This window comes from Rattus rattus, chromosome 5 (assembly GCF_011064425.1).
Source record: "Rattus rattus isolate New Zealand chromosome 5, Rrattus_CSIRO_v1, whole genome shotgun sequence".
In the NCBI taxonomy this organism is placed as follows: domain Eukaryota; kingdom Metazoa; phylum Chordata; class Mammalia; order Rodentia; family Muridae; genus Rattus; species Rattus rattus.
Genome location: NC_046158.1, coordinates 32,567,012 through 32,586,853, shown reverse-complemented (window position 1 = coordinate 32,586,853; position 19,842 = coordinate 32,567,012). Strand labels below are relative to the sequence as shown.

At 36.4% G+C, this 19,842-nt stretch overlaps 1 protein-coding gene and 1 pseudogene across 1 annotated transcript in view; one reads left to right on the top strand and one right to left on the bottom strand.

Annotated features, from left to right (window-relative positions):
- Window positions 1-19,842, bottom strand: part of Galnt13 (polypeptide N-acetylgalactosaminyltransferase 13) — a 629,326-nt gene that overhangs the window by 88,628 nt on the left and 520,856 nt on the right. The gene's annotated exons all lie outside the window — the stretch shown is intronic.
- Window positions 1,108-1,385, top strand: LOC116901415 (annotated as a pseudogene).

Genomic DNA, 19,842 nt, shown 5'->3' with positions numbered 1-19,842 from the left:
CTTTCAGTCCTTCCTGTAATTCCCCTCAAGGGGGTCCACTAACAATGGAGTGTTCTTCTTTCTCCACATCCTTGCCAGCATCTGCTGTCACCTGAGTTTTTTTATCTCAGCCATTCTGACTGGCCTGAGGTGGATTCTCAGGGTTGTTTTGATTTGCATTTCCCTAATGACTAAGGATGTTGAACTTTTCTTTAAGTGCTTTTCAGCCATTCGGTATTCCTCAGATGAGAATGTTTTGTTTAGCTCTGTACCCCGATTTTAATAGGGTTATTTGACTCTCTGGAGTCTAATTTCTTGAGTTCTTTGTATACCTTGAATATTAGCTCTCTATCAGATGTAGGATTGGTAAAGATCTTTTGCCAATCTGTTGGTTGCCATTTTGTCCTAATGACTGTGTCCTTTTTTACAGAAACTTTGCAGTTTTTTGAGGTCCCATTTGTCGATTCTTGATCTTAGAGCATAAGCCATTGGTACTTCATTCAGGAAATTTTCCCCAGTGCCCATGTGTTCGAGACTCGTACCCACTTTTTCTTCTATTAGTTTGAGTGTATCTGGTTTGATGTGGAGGTCCTTGATCCACTTGGACTTCGGGAGCAAAGTCAACTTACAAGGGAAATTATTTACTTAAACCATTCATGAGTATTTTTATACAGAAGTACATGCATTAAAGACACCTTTAGGTAAATAATTAAGAGCATTATTCTTTATGTTTTTATACATCTTTACTGTTATTCTACCTTGCTCTCTTCTACTTTTCCCCTGTTTTGACCTTCCGATCATTTTACCCCGATGTTCCCTGCTCTATTTCTCCTGTCTTTGGCCAGACAATGATCCATATGCCCAACTATTAAGGCCAAAAATTAACTAGTGAGACTTCATAATACTAAAAACTTGTGCACACTTAAAGAAGCAATCAATTCACTGAAGGGGAAGCCTGGCTCACAAAATGGGACAGAAGATTAATATTCAGAATATACAAATAACCCCTCAAAGGAGAAAACAAAAAGAAAAGAAACATTCTACTTAAAAAATGTTATTGGGATCCGAGTCCGAATTCAGAGGCCCCAGTCTATAGGTCCTGAAGATTGAAGATTTAAATACAAGGCCATGGATAAACATTTGAAGTTCATTGTCAGGATTTGATGGTTCAGGAGGGGAAGGTGGAAGGCGCCTACAGTACCCTGAACAGAATCCTCACCACTGTCGGACTTACTGACATCATAAAGCAATGATGCTACTATGAGAAGCCTTGCCGCCTCCGCCAGAGGGAGAGCTATGAAACATGCCGGAGGATCTACAACATGGAAATGGCTCGAAAGATTAGCTTCTTGTTGCGAAAGAACCGTGCAGACCCATGGCTGAGCTGCTAAGGCTTGAGCCCACATTATTTCTGTGTCCAATTCCTTTCTTCATGCAACCAATTTCTGTTACTTTTCTCTACAATAAACTCAATCACAGGTGAACTAGAAAAAAAATGTTATCAGAATTAAAACAGAGAATTCTCAAAAATAAAACCAAACAAATAAAAGTTGCTAAGTGTTTGTTTTTATTTTTTGTCTGTTTAAGTTCATTACACTCAGCAATCAGGAAAAAATAAATCAAAATCACTTTAAGATTTTTTTTTATTCCTGCCAACATCACTAATACAAAAAAAAAAAACCCAGCTAACAAAATTTATGATAATTTATGAGAGGATGAAGAGAATTATTCACAGTAGATCTTAGTAAAACTTTGCCTGCCATTCTGGAAGCAAGTGTAGAAAATCCTCTAAAAAGCTAAAAGCAAATCTACTATACGTCCATACAATGTCTTTAGGGTATAGCTGAGGGACTCTATATTCTACTCCATAAGTCTTTCTTCTGCCATGTTCACTGCTGCTCTATTCAATAATGTATGGAAAAATGAACATAAACTAAGTGTCTCTCATCTAAAAATGAATAATGAAGACAAATACACTATGGAATACTATTCACCTATAAAGAAAAATAAAGTTCAAATTCAGTCTTGAGTACACAAGTATGAAGCCAGCCTGGAATACCTGAGATCTTCAGGAAGAACAACTACAATAACAGAACGTACAGCAAATGCTATACCTCTATGCAAATAAAGTACACATCTATGACTTTGCTTTGGGTGGTGAGCCTCTGAGTATGACCTAAGAGCATGGGCAACAAATGTCAATGCAGCCATATGACAACACATTTCAGTCTAACAAATGAGACAGTCACCAGAGTGAAGAGACATCTGGAGAGGATAATAGAGTAAATGTAGATTATTCAGTTCACAACACATCAATAACTAGAATATGTAGGAGTTAAAACAGCTCAGTATCAAGAAAACAACACAAAACAAAAATCACCAATAATTTAGAATATATTATTTTCCAAAGAAAATATACAACCAGCTAATGGACAGCTGAAAAAGGAGTCCAGCACTACCAGCTATCAAATACCTAACTGAAATGTCACCTCACTCAGTTAAAATGTCAATTATGTATTTTTTAAAGGACACAATGTGTTGATGGGAGTGTAGAGAAGGGAAACCTCTTGAATTTGTTGAACTGTAAATTAGTAGATCCATATTAACGACAGAGTATGGATCTCCCTCAAATGTTAAGAGTAGCAACACCACAAAAGCTAACAATTACATTATTGAATAGATATATGAAATCAATATATTTATGATCCAGATTTACATGAGTACTATGCACAATATAAGTTAATTCAAAGATGATTAGATTTTTAAGTACTATACCTAACACATCAAAGTCAACAATGTATAGAAATAGTTCATATCAGAATTTATCACGAAACAATGCCAGTTATGAAGACAGGATAGGTTCCTTTTAGTAAGTGATTTTGTGCGTGTGTGTGTGCGTGTGTGCGTGTGCGTGTGTGTGTGTGTGTGTGTGTGTGTGTGTGTGTGTGTGTGTGTCCAATTCCATACATCTTCCAGTAAAGGACTTAATTTCTGTTTTGTGGCTTAATAATACACATGAGCACACATACACACACACACACACACACACACACACACACACGTACACACACCACATACACTGCCCCACATTTATAAAACATTTTGTGTGTAGTTATAACATCTACTTTGCTGTTTCCTAGAAGATTGCTGCTTTAATCTAATCACACAATGATGTATATATGTATTTTATATATATATATATATATATATATATAAAGCTATTCATCAAGTATCAGTGTCTGAACTTAAATCATGAGAAGTAAAATGAAAATGTTATCTGCTCAGGAAACAGCACAATTCTTTTGAAAGAAAGAAATGGAAACAGAAATGCACAGCACTGCCTCAATCTCTTTGATATTAAGGTCCATTTATCTTAAGTTATACTAGTAAATAGAGCTCGTGTATTTGGTCTCTATGTTCCATGTCAGTCTTGCAAGAGAAAAGAAGCCAATTATATATTCCTTTCTACTACCTTACATGACATAACGTGCATTTATATTATATTTTTAAAATTGTAATATGTTTGGTAATTTTTTCAATAAAACAAAAGCCTTCGCATCGGTACCAAATTCTAATGTCAACTCTCTCTTTATTACCAAAAGAAACCAGTAGATGGAAACCTTTCCCTTTAAATAATAAAGCTGCTTCAAATGCATATGGTTTGACTTCTTCGTCTCAAGACAGAAGAACTGGAAATAGCTAGGAAAAAACTGTCGTCCTAAGAGCATAGCAGAAAGCCGACAATGTACCTGCTTTCTAAGTGGTTTGAAAATCACATTCTCAAAGTCAAGCTGTTTTGGATGTCCATGAGGTGAATGAAAGAAGGATGTATTGATTGATTGCTGAAGTCAGGTTCCTGGTAGCTGCAGTTTAGATTGTCTTCCTGAATCAGGGTCTATATTCTCCTGCTCTTTTACAGTGATATATTCAGTAGGCTAATGGCTACATCTGTTTCTGTCCATCATAGCTCATTGGAAGAAAACCACAAATGAGTGGCGAAAGACCTAAATTAGATCCTTCTGGGAGGAAAAAAAAAAAACAGAACTTAGAATCTTCCAAGGACCACAGTGTGTGCTCTAACTGATTCCTCTTCCCGCAGACTGAAGCTTCTGTCTTGTTCCAAGGCTGGTCATCATTACCTTCTCATCATACTTGAATGGTACCTCTGAGGATACCCAGAGTTAGCCCTGACCTTGACTGTGCAGTAAATGAAGGACTGCACTCTAAATAACTGATCAGATTTAATCATTACAATGGATTACATCACTATTCATCTATTAGATTAGCTCTTTAGATCACTGTCTCTTTGAAAGATACTTAAAAGAGGAATAGTCAGAATTCTAGGGAGACCTTCAATGTTTTCTTTATTTTGAACCACAGTCTCAAATTAATATTTTGTTGAGAAAACTATTTCTCTTAAAAATGGGTAGCTGAAAGAACTTTATGCTAAGAAGTTGAACACATAAGGAAATTCTGTATGAGGGTACTCTCCCTCTCTTGTATAGATAAGTCACAAAGCCAACATTATATAATTTCCACTGAATTACATCATAATTAGGTAATGAAGGTTTTGTTCCCTTTCCATTAGTTCTCAAGTTCATAGTTAAGCTTAATTTAGAGCCTTTTTCTCTAGCAATGGCTCCTACCTGCTATAACTGCTCATTCATTTCTCTTGTTCAAAGCAGAAGGAATCAGATCACATTTCACTGAAAACTCATTTAACCATTTTCCCATATGTTTTTTAAGGACACAAAAGCAGTTATGCTTAATTGAGATTTGAAAAACAACAGCCACCCCAATTATCCAGGTTAACAGTAAGTATCCATAGACAGGGAAAGGGTACTATTTATTTATTTAGATTTATATACTTAGCTGATATTTAGTGAACATTAGAAATACACCACAAATCTAAAGGACTTTCAAAAGTGCAGTTAAGTCGTATGACCAATATTCAAAATGGAGGGTTTAAATTCAGTCACAGCCTCAATTTCTGTGTTGGATAAGATTCAAGAGGACAGAAAGCTGGTGGTAAAGGGGTTGTGCCTCACACAGTTGCTCCTTACCCATCAGAGCTGATAGAGAAAGCCTGATAGAGAAAATCATCAAGCTTGATAGAGGAACTCATGAAGTACATTTTGTAACTGTAGAGAAAAGTGATATCCCCATGACTAAAGCCTTCCTTGAACAAACGAAACAAAGCGCTATGTGGTATAGCATCTACGAAGTTCCAAATAGTGAGTGTGGGAGATCTGTCCCTGCCCCTTGCTGGCTGAGCACTTGTAAGAGTCCTCAGCCCTTCCCTGGGCAGCACAGTAGAACTGGCCATATTAGTGTGGCACTGGAGAGCCCACCCAAAGAGGTGAAAGCAGAACAGGTGGCCTTGTTCCTTACCAGGGCAGTGCTGGAGAGCTGCCCCTGGTGTGCAGGAGAACAGGCAACTGACCAACTCTTTGAATTGAGTGACTCCCAGGTTTCTTTTGTCATAATTGGAAAGAATGATAGGTAAGGACTAAAGAAGGTGAGCAAGGAAGCAAAAAGGAAAGAAACAGATCCTTGAAGCAGGGAAGTGTCTTGAAAATGATTTGCCAAGTAGCTTTTGGTTCAAGGCTTTTTATACAATTGAAACTAGTTGATATAGCCCCACGAGCATCTAGGTTAGGCATATAGTTTTAAATAATCTGCTTGGCCATTTTGAATCCATGTGCAGACTCTGATTGGTCAATGAGTTAAGTCAAATTACACAGACAAGCCAGGGGCAGGCAGTCATCCAAGAATGTTCCATATTGTGTGTGTGTGTGTGTGTGTGTGTGTGTGTGTGTGTGTGTGTGTGTGGTGTCTTTCTCTCTTGTTCTCTTGCTCGCTCTGTGTTGTGCACGTGTCTGTGTGTCACTCTCTCTGTGTTCTGTGTGTGTCTGTGTGTCTGTATCTGTGTGTATTGGACCATGAAGTGAAAGACCAAGGCTGGTGGTCAGCTGACACCTTGATGAACCAAGGCCTTCTGACTTCAGTTCTTCAGCTCATTGACTAGGTAGACTTTAATCTTCTATGGTCTTAGAGCTAACAACCAACATACCAGTAACATAGATAATTTGCTTCTCTGTAACTCTAACAGGTTAAAAAGGACCCACCTTCTTTTTCACTCCTATCATCTGCACTGAAATTGGTATTAAAATGCTTAGTAAAGTGTTTTGCTTAAATTTTCAGCTTATCATCTCCTAGGAATAGTGTTAAAATATATAATAATGTAATAATATAATTATAATATAATTAATAATATAATTCTGACATAGTACAAGTAGTTAAATGAAATATTAAGCTCATGTTTTAATTTTTATCTATGTTTCATATTAAAATGGTTAAAAGAAGAAAATAGAAATAGATCAGATTTTCATAATTTGAGCTCATCCACTCTAGAGATTTAAATGATAATGGATTCCATAGGCTCATATATTTGAATACTTAATCTAAAAGAATTTGGATATATGGCTTTGTTGGAAAAGTATGTCAATGGGGGTGAATTTGAAGGTTTGAAAAGGCCATGCCAGGTCCAGCCTCTGTCTGCCTCCACCTGGTGAAGCATATGAAAACACTAAGTTACTGTTCCAATTCCATACTGCCTGCCAGCTGCCAGACTTCCTCCATGATGATCATGTAGTAACTTTCTGAAAGTGTTAGGCACTCTTCAATTAACTGCTTTATTTTATAAGTAGCTACAGCCATGGTGTTTCTTCACAGAAATAGAACAGTGAGACATCTATAAAATGCATATATTTTAAAATGTGGAGCATTTTAAATATGAAAATTTAAATATTCAAATAAGGAAGAATAAAGGAAAACCCCATGCAGCTCCACTGTACAAAGACATAAGCATAAGTAACATTTCTTTTAAATCTTATGTTCTATTTACCAATAATGCATTTGCATTTGATTTTTAGCATTTCATGTTATTTATTTAACAGTTTTTTTTTAATGAACTGCACAGATATTTTAAGGAATGCATGATAATATATTTCATGAAAAATGAATTAGGCTATCCAGTAACATCTCAGATTTCAGTCACATAGAGTATGTGAAATGACACCCTGATGAATACATGTGTGGATAATTATTTGCATGAATTTTGTAATTACGCGTAAACCGACTTCTCAAAAGAGCTACAGGGATCAATTTGCATGACATGGGTAAGTCGTCAGAGCAGCAGGCCTGCCACGTGCTTGCTCCTTCTGACCTTGCTTTTGTGGAGAATGGAGATCTACCCCTAGGGGGAGACATGCTCCCGTGTCCTCCCTAAGGGTTGATCCAGTGAGACTCATCAGGAACTGACCAGGTTAACACCTATGGCAAGCCAGTTTCATGTTCACATAATGTAATTTTTTTCTTCTCATAGCTCCCTACCCCTCAGCCCCTGTGATGTCTCTACAAGCCTCTGTTTCAGCTGCTTCACTTGTCAGCTTTTTTGAGTTAAGCCTCAGAAAAATTTATTCTTTTACTTCTCTTCAGTCTTTCTATTTCAAATGCTGAGAAGAACCTAAGTATGCTTTGAAATTCCCTAACTAACACTTTTGGGAATCCTTCCTCTTTTTTCAAATCTCAGTTTCCTGCCATGTGGCTGCTTTTCATCAGGTAGCCAACTTCTGTGACAGTTTACCTTCTCCAATCTCTCACTCCCAGATGCTTTGGTATTTAGTTCAACTATCCATAAACTTCTATTTGAGTTTGTTCTTTATCTGGGAATTTTCTTTTGTGCTTGTTCTTAATTTCATTTGCTCATAAGACTAAGAACCCTAAGAGAGGACCCTGATTTGCCGGGTACTGTGTGACAGATCTTATGGAATAACCCAACATTCCTGATATTTCTTTCTGCCTTTTGAGAAAGGGAACCTGACTCTGAAACCTTAATCAGCATCGCTTTGCAATTAGAATCCTGACAGATTTCTACTCTGCTCGTAACCTGAGAAACTTCAACTTAGGGTAATGAGCAATCGCACCCAATCTTATAGAATCTTGGAAACGCTGAATTAAGCCAAGTATTTTCTGTTTCCTCTGAATTTGAATATCTTACTCACAATCTACAAAAACAATTTGTCCTTTCAAAAGTCATCAAATTTAGAGACTTTAAAAAAAGTTGTCAGAACTCTTTGTCAAAAGTAGCCTTGTTTGTTTTCCAGGGTTGCTAAAAATCTCTCTTTTTTTTTTTCCCAAGTACTTCTAAATGACTTACGAATTTAAGATGCTAGGTGGTCATTTTACAATGTGGTATGTGTTTCTCAGTGTGGTGCACATATTGGGAACTGGTGCTCACTCATTTTCAATCACATGTAGTAAAGTAAACTCTTCATAGATCAGTTATTGTTAAACTTATCTGTGGATACTTTGTGCACACCCTGGGCAATTATAGCCCCCAAAAGAAGTTTATAGGGGAAACTGACACTTAGCTAAAAGAAAACATATTGGAGAGATGATTTTGTAATTTGTTATCACACAAAACATATTGAAAATTGCTGTTTTCCAAAATTCAAATAAAAGTTTAAGAGCTGGCATCATACTTTCATTTATTTCCACTCAGAATTCCATTACAAAAGTGCCACAATAATTCTTCCAGAGGTAGAAAACAGTGATCCCTATTGCTGGTAATGGAGGATGCAAAACTTCAATCATGCAGAACTTCCCCACAACCTCAGAGATTTCTTCTCCTGCATTTGTTTTATCTTCATTTTAAATCATTTGGTCCTGTATTTATGCTGGCTGCCTCAGAAATACAAAATGCTTTGTAGCATTTTCTAGAAAATAAAACAAAGTTATTGCAATAATAAAAAATAGTTTTTCTGTCACATGATGGTTCTTCAAACTTCTTTATATATGGGATTAATTTCTATAGTGTTGGGTCTATGTTTGTAACACTCTTTGATTAACTGGAGAATGCTTTGAAAATGGCCTGAGCTTCACACATATATCCACATCCACGAATCCCCCCCGACCCCCACCGCCACCAACCCTGCTTCAGCACAACACTCATATATGATGTGAGATTAGACTGCTAGGAAATCATGCAGTGGTAGTTTCCCATAATTCCGCAGACTATTCCAAAATGAATCCACAGATAAGAGGCAACCTATCCACACCCCAGTTAAATTCCAATACCCAAAATTCTCAGTTAACCCCATATAACCATACTCAAGAAAAGCCTTTTGTTCCTTTCCACCCTTTCACGGCAGCAGCTTACACAGGCCCACATTTCCCACTTGACAATCAGGTTTTTTTTTTCTTCTGCAAAGCTATACTCTACTCATACACTTTTTATATCTGCAGCTACCTATGATTTACTTTGATAGAGTCTCTCTTTAGGCAGGATTTCTGAATACCATGCTCTGAGTCTCAATGCTGAAATCCAGTTTTGTTTCAGAAAAAAATTTATAGCCTTGGTAATCATTTTAGTTCATTGGATCTAAATATTGTTCGCATATAGAAACATCTCATTCTTGTGTTGTTAACATTAATCTCCACGTGGCTGGAGATTTATAAGTCTAATGGCCTATTTGATAGTGCACTTGAATATCTGTGAAGGCAACAGAACAAATCTAGCAATACTCTGGATTTAGCACAACTGAAAACGACTTTCTATTAATCTTCTCCATTTCAGTAAATGATGCTTCCATTCAACAAGTAACTAAGGCTAATGGTTAGAAATGTTTATGATTCTGTTTCCCTTACGTCCCTTCTACCCAGCCTATTGTTCAAAACCCATTGACTCTGTCTTACTACACATTCAATTGACATATGCTATAGCTTCCCTACTGTTTATTAAAATTCTACTTTTGACTGTGAGGTATTCCTCTTGATGAATTCCTTAGTTAAATACTGTAGAATGTAATTTTACATATTATTTGCAGGACACATTCTGTATCTAGTGGATTAGATAGAATAGACACACCATCCATGAGGATAGGGACATGGAAGGCACAAACAAACAAGGGAAAGAGTACTTTCCTCAGCCCATACTTCATGTCTTAGCCACCTAGAACTTTATCAGTATCAGTATACCTACTGCTTGCTTGGCTTTCTTTCTTCTTTAACCTGAGGGTTATGTCTCAATCTCACTTTTCTTTTGTCACTAAAGCGTCCAGACTTGGACTGATCATCCACACTTCTTGTATCTCTGAGTTAATAGCCTATACCCTATCATGGAATTTCTCAGCCACCAGACTTATTGGAGGCAATCCATAATATATCCCCTGTCACATATCTACATATATATCTCATTGAATATAACCTTGGCTAATAACTACTTTGTTCTTTTTATAGTGATACAATAGTATTTTGAGAAATAATTTTGTAATTGTTAATGTACTTTAATAGTTTTTCAATATGTTTAGATTATATAGGATAAAAGCAAACTCCTTAGAATATCCTAGGCGATTTTGGATGATAAGTCTCTCTCTGTTTTTTACCCTTGTATAAATTTCTTTAGTGTAAATTATGACTACCTAGCTGCTATGAAATTAATTTGTGTCTCCTCTCCAAATGCATGTGTCAAAATTATAATCCCTAATATTACTTTTAGAAATAGAAAGGTTAGAAAGAAAGTAAAGTAAAATGTAATTATGCTAAAAGAATTCCAATCCAGTACCAAGTAACTGGTTTTACATGCTTAAAAGTCATTTTGCAAGTCAGAGCTTGAGTTCTGTTAATCAGATCAACAGTATAAGATACAAACTAAGGTAATTTCTCAAGAAATTAAGCACAAATTTAAGCACACACACACACACAAACACAAAGAGACAGAGAGGGAGAGAAGAGAGAGAGGGAGAGAGAGAGAGAGAGAGAGAGAGAGAGAGAGAGAGAGAGAGAGAGAGAGAGATTTTGTATTCTGCAGAAAATCCATGTAAGCATGTAAGCATAACAGGAAAAGCCTATAAGCACAAGAAGTTGGCAACAAATCAAATTTACATTGAACATTCCAATCCTGGACTTCCCAGGCTGCAAAACTGTGGAGAATAAATTTCTGCTGTTTAACCTACCAACTCTATGACACTCTGTTATGGTAACATGAATAAATTAATATATCTTTTTTCTTTTCTTCAGAAATGTCAACTATATCTTTGTCTTATGATTTTTAATAGTCTAAATATCGTACATTGCTGCAAATGCCACGGTTTGAGTAAAGCCTTCCTGACAATTTGGTCCTAGCAATCATCTTCTTCCAGTAGATTTTAGCCTTAAGTTATTTTCTAAGCATTATTTGCAAGCCTTTTACAATTTAACTATTTATTTCTCATTCTTCAGGAATTCATATACCTAACATACTTAAACTCTGAAAATTAGATGCAATCTGGCAAGGTAACTGTGGTATTTCCAACAAAATTCCTGGCATACAGTCACAGTTTATTAATGCATATTGACTCAGAAACATCTGGAATGCACAATGAAAAGTAAGATATCCTCTCTCCCCTTGTTTATGAAAGATTCATGAGACTTAAAATATAGACATGACAGCAGATAAGAATCTATGTTTCAGAGGCTACCAAGGTTGTGCTTCAGGCTGGCAGTCGAATTTGGTATTGTAAGCTTACTCAGGTGGTACTGTTTTTGAAGGCCTGAAGGCATCATGTAGAACAGCCAAGGCTTGTCACTGTGAAAGGTCAGGAGAGGCCATTGGTGAAGGTGCAGCCTTAGTGGCAGTTGAACACCCAGGACTGAAGGGGTCATGCAGAGACGTTGAGCCTGAGTACTATAAAGAGAGTCTGTGAAAGGCTATTGGTGAAAGTGCAGTCCAGTTGCAGGAGAAGAACCCAGTGTTTGGTGGTACCATAGAATGATCACCAATAACAGCAACAACAGTAGGGTAGCTGTAGCAGAGAAAAAAAAATGTATGTGCTACAGAGGCCAGAGCTCTGTGACTCAAGTTCCTCAGAGAAGCCCAGAAAATCATGAGTGGATACCAGATAATTGGACATTGAGTTATTTTACTGTTGGAGTTTTGTTTTACTTTGTTCAAATTGTGACTGTGCTCTGGTTCTTCCCTCTTGAAGAAAATATTTAATTATTTAATTTTTGCAAGACCACACAGTTGAAGGACTGAACGTTTAAAAAGAAATTTTAGACTTTAGAGGGACTGAATATTTTAAAGAGATTGAATTTTTAATGTGCTTGAATTTGTAAAGTCTGGGACTTTAAAGCTTACTTATGGATTAAAGTGAGATCTTGGGGATGAATAAGAAAGAAAATGTGTTTGGTCACAACAGGAGTAACCCAAAGACAGTAAGTGTAAATGTATGCTATATATGGTATATATGTTCTGTATAATCATATTGTATACTTATATATAAATACTACGCACACTTCTATGGTATGTTCAGACCTCTGGGAGGAAAAAGACATGAAGGTGACATAGTAATGGTCATCAGGCAATGAAGAAAATACGGTATCTGTTTGCTCTTACTTTTGAAAATGATGGGGTTAATGAGATATAAGAGTTTGGGACTATTGTTTATTTATATTTTCAGAATAACTTATGCAAAAATATCTGTTTTCACTTCAGTTCAGAAAATTAAAACTCATAAGTTAAAGAACTACTGAAGCCTAACATGCCAATGAGCAGGGTTTTCTCAGTCTTTCTAAATTGCACGTTCAGTCAAAGTGCATGATGTCTTCCCCAAAGTTATTTGTGATTCAGCTAGATATTTAATATCACCCCTCGTTAAAATAATTTAGCTATTCAACAGGTGGAGGAAACCATTATAGAAAAATATAAACCATATCAAAATGGTGAATTGCGGAGTCCCGTTGTAATGAATACTTATTCTGTACCTAAAGTTGAGAAAATATATGAAAGAAGTTAGAAAGATTGTAAGACCCAGAGGAAAGGAATTTGAATGGAGCTTGTGTCTTGTAGAGGTGACAGAAGTTATAACCATAAAGTCTAGTCAACATCACTGCTCAAACAAGAACTTGCCAAGGACAATACCGAAGGCATGCTAACATGGACAGACGAAATCTCAGGAGGCATTTCTTCAGAAATGTCAAGCACATCTTCATCTTGTAATTTGAAAACTCTAATAGTCTTATATTGTTGCAAATGCTACCTTCTCAGAAAAGCCTACAAAAGGAACCACAGGCAAGTAAGGAATGGCAAAAGAAAAGAAATTTTCTTTGCTGGGCTAGAACGTATCAATTATTAGTCAAAAATAAATCATTCTAAAACAAAAATGAAAGTAACATTATAAAGAATGAACAAGTTTTTTTGGGAGGAATATATACATGCAAAACCAGAGACTATAAATGTGAAGGAGGTCAAGGAAGTGTCTAAAGATAGGTTTGGAGAGAGATATGTAAGGGTGAAATGAAGTAATTATACATGAACTCAAAATGAATTTTAGAAATTAAAAAATATTTTATTTCAACCTATCTATTATTTATAAGTAATACGGAAGCATCTGCCTCAATATCTTACACTTAAAATTTCCCTTCCTCTCATATCACTTGCCACCTATTTCCTTTAGAGAAATGTAGTTGTCAGTGCTGTCCCAGTGGCTCAGCACTGTATCAGAAGCTTTTTTGTCATGATCGGCCTTCTCTGAGGAGTACTTAGCTTTATACTGACCAATTTCCTATGGATATAAGTTCATAATTAAATATCAAGAAAAAGAATATTTGTGTATGTTACTCATTACACAGAAGTATTAATAATTTAGGAGAGCAAACCTTGATTGTTGTGTTTTATTATTTAAACCAAGTGATATCTTTCTCACATTTCATCCCTTTTATCACCCACTGAGTTTTTCTTGTAATCAAAGTGAATTCACTGGAATCATAAAAATCAAAAATGAATTAAACAAACCAACGAACAAACGGAAACCTTTTTTTTTTTTTATTAACTTGAGTATTTCTTATTTACATTTGAATGTTATTCCCTTTCCGGTTTCTGGGCAAACATCCCCTAATCCTCCCCCTCCCCTCTTTATAGGTGTTCCCCTCCCCACCCCCCCCCATTGCCGCCCTCCCCCCAACAGTCTAGTTCACTGGGGGTTCAGTCTTAGCAGAACCCAGGGCTTCCCCTTCCACTGGTGCTCTTACTAGGATATTCACTGCTACCTATGAGGTCAGAGTCCAAGGTCAGTCCATGTATAGTCTTTAGGTAGTGGCTTAGTCCCTGGAAGCTCGAGTTGCTTGGCATTGTTGTACATATGGGGTCTCGAGCCCCTTCAAGCTCTTCCAGTTCTTACGGAAACTTTTTTAACTCCAAGAAAAGACCCCAGCCCTCAAAGCCATTCTTGAATCACTCCCAATATATTTCTTGTCTATATTTATAATCTACTCAATAGTTTTCTCTTCAATTCATCATATACTAGTCATTTTAACCAAGCACATTTTTAAAAATATTATGAGATTCTCTATTATCATAAATAACCCTATTTCATTTTTATATTAGTTTTTACCCAGGCTTACTATGCTCTATCAATTGTTTCATCTTTAACTGATTTCATTCAATGAATTACTCCTTAGACAACCTTTAATCCATGTATGTAACTTAAAATATGAAATAGTGGAATTCCATCTGCATGTGGATCTGACCCTGTGCCATGTTCTCTGTACCCAATTTGGACAGGGAGAGAGCCGGTTTTCTAGGAGTGCTGATACACCTGAGAGTACACTAAGTCCATCAATTCTGCTCTGAGAGACCCACAGGAGCCCTCAGAACACAGGAACCAAGGAGCAATCTAGGATGATCCTTCCAGGTTCCATCTGAACCCCAAGCTGACACTGTGTCACAGATCTCAGTACTCAAATCCTACCAGAAGGGCTGACATACAGGCTTATAAAAGGGTCAGATGATAAGAGGCAAGTTCAAGAAACTAAGCAACAGAAACCAAGGCCAATTGATGTCTTCAGAACCCAGTTATCTGACCTCAGCAAATCCTAAATACTGGACATATGTGGAAAGCAATATTCTGATTTAAAATCACATCTCATGATGATGTTACAGGACATTAAAAAGGACATAAATAACTACCTTAAAGAAATGTAGGACAACACAGGTAAACAGGTAGAAGCCATTAAAGAGGAAATACAAAAACCCCATAAAGAATTACAGGAAAACGTAACCAATCAGGTGAAGGAATTGAACAAATCAATCCAGGATCTAAAAATGGAAATAGAAACAGTAAATAAATCACAAAAGGAGAGAACCCTGGAGATAAAAGGAAACCTAGAAAAGGGATCAAGAGTCATAGACACAAGCATCAACAATAAAATAGAAGATGGAAAAGACAATCTCACAGCTAGAAGATATCACAGAAAGCATTGACACAACAGTCAAAGAAAATTAAAAATGCAAAAAGCTCCTAACCCTAAACATCCAGAAAATCCAGGACGCAATGAAAATATCAAATTTATGGATAACAGGTATAGAAGAGAACAAAAATTCTCAACTTAAAAGGCCAGGAAATATCTTCAACAAAACTATAGAAGAAAACTTCCCTAACCTAAAGAAAGAGATGAACATGAACGTGAAAGAAGCCTACAGAACTCCAAATAGATTGGACCAGAAAAGAAAATTTTCCTGTCACATAATATTCAAAACATCAAAGGCACAAAACAAAGAAATAATATTAAAAGCAGTAACATATAAAGTAACATATAAAGGCAGACCTATCAGAATCACACCAAACCTCTTAATAGAGACTACAAAAGCTAGAAGATCCTGGGAAGATGTCAAACACACCCTAAGAGAACAGAAATGTCAGCCCAGGCTACCATATCCAGAAAAACTCTCATTTACCATAGATGGAGAAGATTCCATAACAAAATTAAATTTACACAGTATATTCCCACAAATCCAGCCCTACAAAGGATAATAGATGGAAAACTCCAACACAAAGAGGGAAACTACAACCCTAGAAAAAGCAAGAAAGCAATTTCTTTCAACTAAGCCAAAAAAAGATAGCCACACAAACATAATTCCACCTCTAACAACAAAAGTAATAGGCAACAATAATCATTGGTCCCTAATATCTCTGAACATCAATGACTCCTTTCCCCCAAAATAGATGTAGGCTAGCAGACTGGGTCTATAAACAGGACCCAAGAGTTCACTGCATACAAGAAACATGCCTCAGTGACAAAGACAGACTTTCTCACTTTTTCAGAGAAAAAGACTGGGGAAGAATTTTCCAAACAAATGTTCCCAAGAGACCAACTGGATTCGGTATTCTAATATTGAATAAAATAGGCTTTCAACCAAAAGTTATTAAAAAAATAAGGAATTCATATTAATATTCATATTCATTAAAGGAAAAATCCACCAAGATGAACTCTCAATTCTGAACATCTATGCTCCAAACACAAGGGCACTCGCATTCATAAAAGAAATGTTACTAAAGATCAAAGCACACATTATACCTCACACAATAATAGTGAAAGACTTCAACACCCTGCCTTCACCAATGGTCAGATCATGGAAATACAAACTAAACACATATACAGTGAAAGTAACAGAAGTTATGAACCAAATGGATTTAACAAATATCTATAGAAAATTTCATTCTAACACAAAAGAATAAAACTTCTCAGCACCTCATGGTACCTTCTCCAAAATTTACCATATAGTTTCTCACAAAACAGGCCTCAACAGATATAAGAAAATAGAAATAATCCAATGCATCCTAATAGATCACCATGGACTAAGGCTGGTCTTCAATAACAAGAAAAACAAGAGGAAGCCCACATATACATGGAAGCTGAACAATTGTCTACTCAGAGTCCAGTAAGAAATAAAAAAAAAATTAAAGACTATTTAGAATTCAATGAAAATGAAGGCACAACATACCCAAACTTAAGGGACATAATGAAAGCAGTGCTAGGTAGAATACTCATAGCTCTAAGTACCTCTAAAAAGAAACTGGAGAATACAGAAGCAGCTTGATAGTGCACTTGAACACTCTAGATGAAAAAGAAGCAAATATATAAAAAAGGAATAGACTGCATTAAATAATCAAACTCATGACTGAAATCAACCAAGTACAAACAAACAGACCTATACAGAGAATTAACAAAAAAGGAGCTGTTTCTTTGAAAAAATAAACAAGATAGATAAACCCTTAGTGAGACTAACCAGAGGGCACAGAAAGGGTATCCAAATTAACAAAATTAAAAATGAAAACAGAGTCGTAGCAACAGAAACTGAGGAAATTCAAAAAATCTTCAGATCCTACTACAAAAGCTTATACTCAACAAAACTGGAAAATATGGAAGAAATAGACAATTTTCTACACAGATACCAGGTACCAAAGTTAAATGAGAATCAGATAAACCATCTAAACATTCCCATAACCCCCAAGGAAATAGATGCATTCACTAAAAGTTTCCCAAGCAAAAAATCCCCAGGATCAGATGATTTTAGTGCAGAATTCAATCAGACATTCATATAATTCCTAATACCAATATTCTCAAAACTATTCCATAAAATAGAAAGAGAAGGAACACTACCCAAGCCATTCTATGTAGCCACAATTGCACAAGGCTGCCCAGGTTGTCCCTACCTATTCAAAATAGTACTTGAAATCCTAGCTCAAACAACAAAAGGAGGTCAAAGGGACATAAATTGGAAAGGAATAAGTCAAAATATCACTATTTGCAGATGATAAGATAGTATACCCAAGTGACCCGAAAAATTCCACCAGAGAACTCATAAACCCGATAAACAATGTCATCAAAGTGGCTGGGTATAAAAGTACCTCAAACAAATAAGTAACCTTCCTCTACTCAAAGGATAAACAGACTGAGAATTAGTGAAATGACATCCTTCACAATTCCAACAAATAATATAAACTACCTTGGTATGACTCTAACTAAGCAAGAACTTCAAGACTCTGATGAAAGAAATTGAAGATCTCAGAAGATGGAAAATCTCCCATGCTCATTGATTGGCAGGATTAATATAGTAAAAATGGATATCTTGTCAAAAGCAATCTACAAATTCAAAATTCCAGCTCAATTCTTCCTAGACTTAGAAAGAGCGATTCTCAAATTCATTTGGAATAACCAAAAACCCAGGATAGAAAAACTATCCTCTACAATAAAAAGCAAATCAAAAAACCAAAACAAACAACCAAAAAAACCAACCAACCAACCAAACAAACAAAAACCAAACAACAACAACAACAACAACAACAACAAAAACTGCTGGGGAAATCACTCTCTCTGACCTCAAGCTGTATTACAGGGCAATATTGATAAAAACTGCATGGTATTGGTACAGAGACAGGCAGGTAGAAAAACGGAACATAATTGAAGACACAGGAATGAACGCACACATCTATGGTCACTTTGACAAAGGAGCTAAAAACATCCAATGGGGGAAAAAAAGACAGCATTTTAAACAAATGGTTCTGGTTCAACTGGCTGTCAGCATGTAGAAGAATGCAAATTGATCTATTCTTATCACCTTGTACAAAGTTTAAGTCCAAATGGATAAAGGACCTCCTTATAAAACCAGATACGCTGAAAGTAATAGAAGAGAAAGTGTGGAAAGCTTCAAACACATGGGCACAAGGGTTTATTTGCTGAACAGAACACCAATGGTTTATGCTCTAAGATCAGGAATTGACAATGGGACCTCATTGCTGATGCCAAGAAGTGCTTGCTGACAGGAGCCTGATATGGATGACTCCAGTGAGTCCATGCCAGAGCCCTACTGATACAGATGAGGATTCTTGCAGCTAACCATTGGACTGAGCATGGGGACCTCAATGGAGGAGTTAGAGAAATGATTGAAGGGGCTGAAGGAGTTTGAAATCCCATAAGAATAACAATAATATCAACCAAATTTAGCCCCCACCAGAACTCCCAGGGACTAAACCACCAACTAATGAGTACACATGGAGGGACCCATAGCTCCACTCTCGTATATAGCAGAGGATGGCATTGTCCAGCATCAATAGGAGGAAAACCCTCAGTCCTCTGAAGTACTATTTCCCCAATGTAGGAGAATGCCAGGGTGTTGAGATGGGAGTGGATGAATAGGAGTGGGAGCATCCTCAACAAAGCAGTAGAGGAGGAGTATTAGAGAAGGGGTAAAGAGGATAACATTTGAAATGTAAATACATAACATATCCAAGAAAATTTTACAAAGAAGTATGTGCATTATAGCTATAATACTTAATTAAAATAAAAAGACATTCAAAGATTCTATAAAGCAAAGGTCATGCTCATTAGGACAAAACAGCAAATAAAAGACCTTTACTAATCCTACATCTTATAGAGGGCTAATATTCATTATATACAAAGAACTCAAGAAGTTAGACTCCAGAGAATCAAATTACCCTATTAAAAGTGGGGTACAGAGCTAAACAAAGACTTCTCAAACTGAGGAATACCAAATGGTGAGAAGTACCTAAAGAAATGTTCAACATCCTTAGTCATCAGGTAAATGCAAATCAAAGCAACTCTGAGATTCCACCTCACACCAGTCAGAATGTGAGATTAAATACTTAGAGGACAGCAGAAGCTGGCAAGGATGTGGAGAAAGAGGAACACTCTTCCATTGTTGGTGAGATAGCAAGATGGTACAACCTCTCTGGAAATCAGTCTTGTAGTACCTCAGAAAAAGTGGTCATAGTACAACCTCAGGACCCAGCTATACAACTCCTGGGAATGTACCCAAAAGATGCTCCTTGGTATAACATGGACATATGCTCCACTATGTTCATAGCAGCCTTATTTATAATAGTCAGAACCTGGAAAGAACCCAGATGTCCCTCAACATCTAATAGATACAGAAAATGGGGTACATTTATGTTGTAAAAATATAAAAAATAAAAAAGTATCACTGTCTTTTATCCCCACTAGGTCTACACCACAGTGCCC